This window comes from Eptatretus burgeri, chromosome 6, assembly GCF_056783735.1.
Source record: "Eptatretus burgeri isolate ZD-2024b chromosome 6, Ebu_testis_v1, whole genome shotgun sequence".
Classification (NCBI taxonomy): domain Eukaryota; kingdom Metazoa; phylum Chordata; class Myxini; order Myxiniformes; family Myxinidae; genus Eptatretus; species Eptatretus burgeri.
This window is the reverse complement of record NC_140966.1, coordinates 7179710-7185741: the sequence shown is the minus strand read 5'-3', so window position 1 is coordinate 7185741 and position 6032 is coordinate 7179710. Positions and strand designations below refer to the sequence as shown.

At 48.1% G+C, this 6032-nt stretch overlaps 1 protein-coding gene across 3 annotated transcripts in view; it reads left to right on the top strand.

Moving 5' to 3' along the window:
- Positions 1-6032, top strand: part of LOC147024189 (uncharacterized) — a 157382-nt gene that overhangs the window by 71353 nt on the left and 79997 nt on the right. The gene's annotated exons all lie outside the window — the stretch shown is intronic.

Below are 6032 nucleotides of genomic sequence, written 5' to 3'. Positions count from 1 at the left end.
ACCACTTCTTTAAATTCGTCCAGTACCACGATTAACCAGGAAGCTACATCGCCTGTTGGTGTTACCCATTTCCTGTACAAATGGCCATCCTTCAAACCTAATATCTGCCATTGTGCCCAATAAGCCTTTACCTGAAAATTTTGTGCTTGCTCGGGTTCAATTTCAACCTGGTTCCCCTTTCCCTCTCAAATACCTCTGACAATTTTTTGGGAGCATGTTCAAATGTGGGAGCATGGACGAATATGTCCTGCACTCCCTTGGGCCAATCAATTTCCCCCAAATTTTCCCCTTTGTCCAGCTTTTCTGGCAAGCATGTGGATCTGCCTCCTCTGGTGACCTCCATTATACCACTACACTTGGCTACGATAGCTCTGTCCCTTACCATGTGAGTCCTATTGGATACGTTGAGCACCCGAACCACCAAAATAGGCCCACGAGTGTCCACAAGGGTGCGATCCACCTTCAATCCTTCACCCCCCTGTGAGGACCATGGCTCCACGAGCCCGAGCTGGCCAATGTGGTGAGCACCTACTGCCTACTCCATCTCCATCATTACCATGGCCTCAGACCTGGGAAGCATGGTCACAGTGTGTGGCACCTCCAGCCACGTCCCCTGCACATCCTCGTCATCCCCCAGTCTGACCAATTGCAGCCTCTAAGTACCAAACCACATGTGACCTCGCCTAAGGTCTAGTTGACAGTCATGTTCCACTAGGAAACTCAATCCCAGAAGACACTGGTCGCACACCTCGGCCGCCCATGCAACCACATTGACCTCCAGACTGTCTAACTTCATCCCCACAACCCCACGGCCTAATATTGGAACCATCACCCCCGCAGCCAATTGAAGGCTGTGTCCTGCTAATCTATCAATTTTGGCCTAGCCTCCAACACTCTGGTCTAACACACTCGGATTAATGATGGTGTCACTGGCCCCAGTGTCCACCACAGCCTCACAAAATTCCCCCTCAATTTTGCATCTAACCCTCAAATTACCTGTGCCAATTCTTCCACAATTCACAATTTTCACCAAAGAAGGGCGCCTCTCCACACACTTGCCAACCGCTGAGCACGGCCCTATATGCTCAGCTTGTTCTAGTTTCCCGGACAGCCTACAGTGGCTGTCGGGCCCACCAAAGCCAGTGACCCCCCTCTCCGGACCATGTGGTCCTTTGGGAGGTCCTCCTCTTTCTGGGCTGTGAGGCCTGCTCAGCAGTCTGTGCATGGGTGGATCCCAACAGGATTGTTGCATGTGTCCTCTTCTCCCACACCTGAAACAACTCCCCATAAATGGACCCTTCAGGAATCCAAACGGAACACCCCCCCTACTCTCGGGCCAACCTGATGAGGATCGGGCTGCCCTGCTGGCGAACCAGGACCACGCCGCTGTGACTAACCTGCTGCAGATTTACCCCTTGTCAAATTTGACAGCTGCCGGCTGATCCCCCTTAGCATTCGGGTAATGCCCGATTCCTCCTGCTTCTCTTCCTGATCCCGTACCTCCACCTTCCCTCTTTAATTTCGTTCATTTGTTCTCAATTTTGGTTAATTTCTCTTCATATTTCATCCCAGTTAAGACCCATTTGTTCACTTTGTTTATTCATAACTTGCAAAATCGAAGATTTTTCAAGTATATTGTTCAGTCAATTTTGTTATTCTGTCTGTCTGTCTGTTTTGACTTAATTTTAAAAGTATGTCTGTAGCTTACAGGTCACAATTCTAAACCGATCATCATGAAACTTTACCAAGTTGTAGAAGTAGTCTCACCTGAGAAGCTGATTGATTTTGAGGTCAAATTTCTGAAATCGTCATTTTTCATCTGATTGACTTGAAATTTGAACAAGATTTGCATGTTGCGTCACTGAATTGGGAAACCAGCTATTTTTGACATCAAAAGGTCAAAGGTCAACTCAAGGTTAAATTTCTAAAATCATCAATTTCAATCTGAAAAATCATCATTTTTCATCCGATTGACCTGAACTTTGATTAAGATTGCGAATTTTAATCTTAATGAAATGGACAATTTGATGTATCCATTTCAACCTTTGGAGAGAGGGGTGGACTCTGCAGGTATCGTGCTATGCACGACGTATTTTTCTTGATTGTTACTTACAAAATCGTATATTTCTCAAGTATATTGGTTAGTCAATTTTGTTATTCTGTTTGTCTGTTTGTTTGTGAATTTTTTTATTGTTACTTACAAAATCGAAGATTTTTCAAGTATATTGGTTAGTCGATTTTGAGAGGGGTGGACCAAATCATTTTTCTTGATTGTTACTTACAAAATCGAAGATTTTTCAAGTATATTGATTGGTCGATTTTGTTATTCTGTCTGTTTGTCTGTTTGTCTGTCTGTCTGTCTGTCTGTCTGTTTGTCACCAACAGGTCACAATTATAAACCGATCGTCATGAAACTTCACCACATGCTAGAGTTTGTCATAAGGAAGAAGCGTATTGTTGTTGAGGTCGATAAGTCAAAAGGTCAGCATAGGTCAAAGGTCAACAACTCAGGTGATATTTCTAAAATCCTCAATTTTCATCTGATTGACTTAAAATTTGAAGAAGATTTATATTTCATGTCACTGAATTCAACTAGCCCATTATTTTTGAGGCCAACCTGGACCAAAAGGTCAACATAGGCCAAAAGTCAATAACTTAGGTGAGATTTGTAAAATCCTCAATTATCATCTGATTGACTTGAAATTTGAAGATTTGCAAATCAGGTCACTGAATTCAACCACCAATTATTTTCGAGGTCACCAGAGACCAAAAGGATAACATAGGCCATATTTCTAAAATTGTCAATTTTCATCCCATTGACATGAAATTTGAAGATGAGTTGCACACTTGGTCATTGATTCAACGATCAATTATTTTTTTTAGGTCAAATTTGTTTTATGTGTCAGGTCAGGTCAGGTTCGATCTGTGACCTGCTACAGGTACCATGTAAACCTGGACTAACCTGTTCCATGGTCGGGTTGTCGGCGACTAAACCATCTCCCCCACCAGGTTTTCTGGTGAGGGGGGTGTTTGGATATGGACACCCAGCAGGATTAAAAACAAAACCTGTCAAAGGGCGGAGGAGCTCCTTGTGAGCCAACGGCCATCCATATCTAGTGCCCAACTGTGTCTGCGGACGTCCTCCTGCAGTTGGGTTACTTCTTATTAGGAGGTTGGTGGCAGGATTTGCACTCCGGCCACCGTAAAACCCTTCATTCCGCAAAACGCAAAAACGCAAAAAAAATCTGAAAACCCACTCCGTGGGAGTACCTCCTGTGCAGCTTCCCTTCGCAGGGCAGCTCACCGGATGACGGGATTGGGGCAAAGCCTTCGGGACCCCCAATCTTTGATGAAAGGAGGGAAACCACGGGGTAACATCCCTGGGTCAGATTGCGGGAGAGTGTGTCGGAGTGGTGCTGAGGTGTCGTCCAACCGGACGGTGGTCTCCTTGGGTTAACCTGAGGCGGTCCCTTCGGGTGGGTGCCTGGAATGTCCTATCCCTAAGAGAGGATGATCACCTGTCTCTGTTATCATCTGAGCTCAAGCGTTTGGACATCGGGATTGCAGCTCTCTCTGAGGTTGGGAGACCGGATTGCGGCGAGATAATGGTGGGTGGTTACACCTACTATTGGTCTGGTCGCTTTGATGGTTACCATACCCAAGGAGTTGCTGTAGCTGTGTCCAATAAGCTGACCCCAATGATAATTGAGGTAACACCGGTCAACGAGCGTATTATGAGATTAAGGATTCGTCACTCCTTAGGTGTCATTTCCCTGGTCTCTGTTTATGCTCCGACTGAGGCGAGTGATCTCACCGTGAAGGATGCATTCTACGCCACACTCGAGTCTGTGGTTGATCAGTGCCCCAGATGAGATACACTTCTAGTCTTGGGGGATTTCAATGCATCGACTGGAACTGATAGGGATGGTTATGAGGTGTGTGTTGGTCCCCATGGGTCAGGAACTATGAACCAGAATAGTACTAAGTTCCTTGACTTTGCAAGAAGTCATGGACTTAGGGTGGCTGGTTCATGGTTTCAGCGCCCACAAGCTCATCGCTGGACTTGGTATTCCAACGCTGGCGGTGTGGCAAAGGAGATTGACCATGTCCTCATTGACGGTCGTTGGAGGATGATCCAGAACTGCAGGGTCTACCGGAGTGCTCAGTTCCTCAATAGTGACCACAGGCTTGTTGTAGCAACTCTAAAGCTACACCTTAAATCCTGGAGAATGGTACCATCCCAGCCTCGGCTGGATGTTGCCAAGCTCAGGGATGATAGAGTAGCTGAGGAGTTTGCGAACAGGCTGAGTGGACACTTGGGGGGTCTGGGTGCTTTGGGGGGTCCTGAAGAGTTGTGGAGCGCCTTCAAGACCACCGTCCTTGATGTTGCCGGTGGATGTCTTGGAACTCACCGCAGGGCAAAGAAGAATTTTGTCTCTCAAGGGACACTGGATACCATTGACCAGAGTCGCAGGGCCTGGCTGAATGGCAGAGCTGAGCTGTTCAGGGAGCTGAGGCGTAAAACTGTACGTGCACTGAGGGTGGACAAGGAGGCCTATGTGCGAGGAATCTGTGAGGGGGTAGAGCATCACCTGTGGACAGGTGATTCACGTCCCGCTTACAGGGGAATTCGCGCATTACGTTCATCCAAGCCCATCCCTCGGAGCACTGCAGTTCGAGCAGAGAGTGGTAGGCTCTTGACAGAGAAGTCTGAAGTGAAGTCCCGCTGGGCCGGTTACTTTGAGCGGTTGTACCAGGCTGATCCCCCAGCTGTCGAGTTGGACGTCAAGGGTGTTACAATCCCTGTTGCTGACCCTCGAATCAACTGTGTTCCACCTTCGCTTGTGGAAACACGAGCTGCAGTGAACCAGTTGAAACGGGGCAAAGCTCCAGGGATTTGTGGCATCCCTGCCGAACTTCTCAAGGCTAGTGGAAATGCTGCACTCGTGTCGTTGCATGCAGTTTTGTGCTCTGCCTGGAACACAGGCATCATCCCAACTGACTGGAAGAGGGGCCTTGTTGTCCCTCTCTGGAAAGGGAAGGGTGATCGCCAAGACTGCAACAACTACCGAGGGGTGACGCTGCTCTCAGTGCCGGGCAAGGTCTTTGCTCGGATAATTCTTGATAGGGTACGCCACTATCTGCTTGAGCACCAGCGTCCAGAGCAGTCAGGCTTTACACCAAAGAGGTCAACGATTGACCGTATCCTTGCCCTTCGTGTCCTCACCGAACGCAGATGAGAGTTTCGGCAGGGGCTGCTTGCAGCCTATGTTGATCTCTGTAAAGCGTTCGATTCAGTGAATCGGGATGCCCTCTGGAGGATTCTTGGTCTTCGTGGGGTGCCACCAAAACTGATCGATCTGATGTCTGAACTCTACTCTGGTTCTGAGAGTGCTGTGAAGTGTGGTGGTACCACCTCTGACTTATTTCCAGTTGTTACTGGAGTTCGTCAGGGATGTGTACTTGCCCCCACACTTTTCAGCACTGGATTTTAGGGAGGATGTCGGAGAGATCAAGTTGCGGTGCATCGTTTGGGAATGTCAAGATCTCGGACCTTGATTTTGCAGACGATGCAGTCATCTTTGCGGAGACTTTAGACATCCTTTTGGGGGCCCTCGAGGTGCTGAATGAGGAGTCAGAGCCGCTGGGATTACGGGTTTCTTGGGTCAAAACTAAGATCCAGGTTTTCAGTGACATCTTGGATGCTGCTGTCCTGTCTGTGTCTGTTTGTGATGAGGATGTTGAGGTCGTGGAGAGATTCACTTACCTTTGCAGTGATATTCATGTCTCTGCTGGCTGCGAGTCAGAGGTCAATAGACGTCTGGGTCGGGCCTGGGGAGTCATGGATTCACTGGATCATGGGGTGTGGCGCTGCCGGTACATGTGCGGGAGGACAAAAGTCCGAGTCTTCAGGTCCTTGGTACTTCCAGTCTTGCTCTATGGGTGCGAGACTTGGACTCTGACCAAGGATCTGAGACGGAGACTTAATTCCTTTGGTACCAGGTGTCTTCGGAGAATCCTTGGCTATCGCT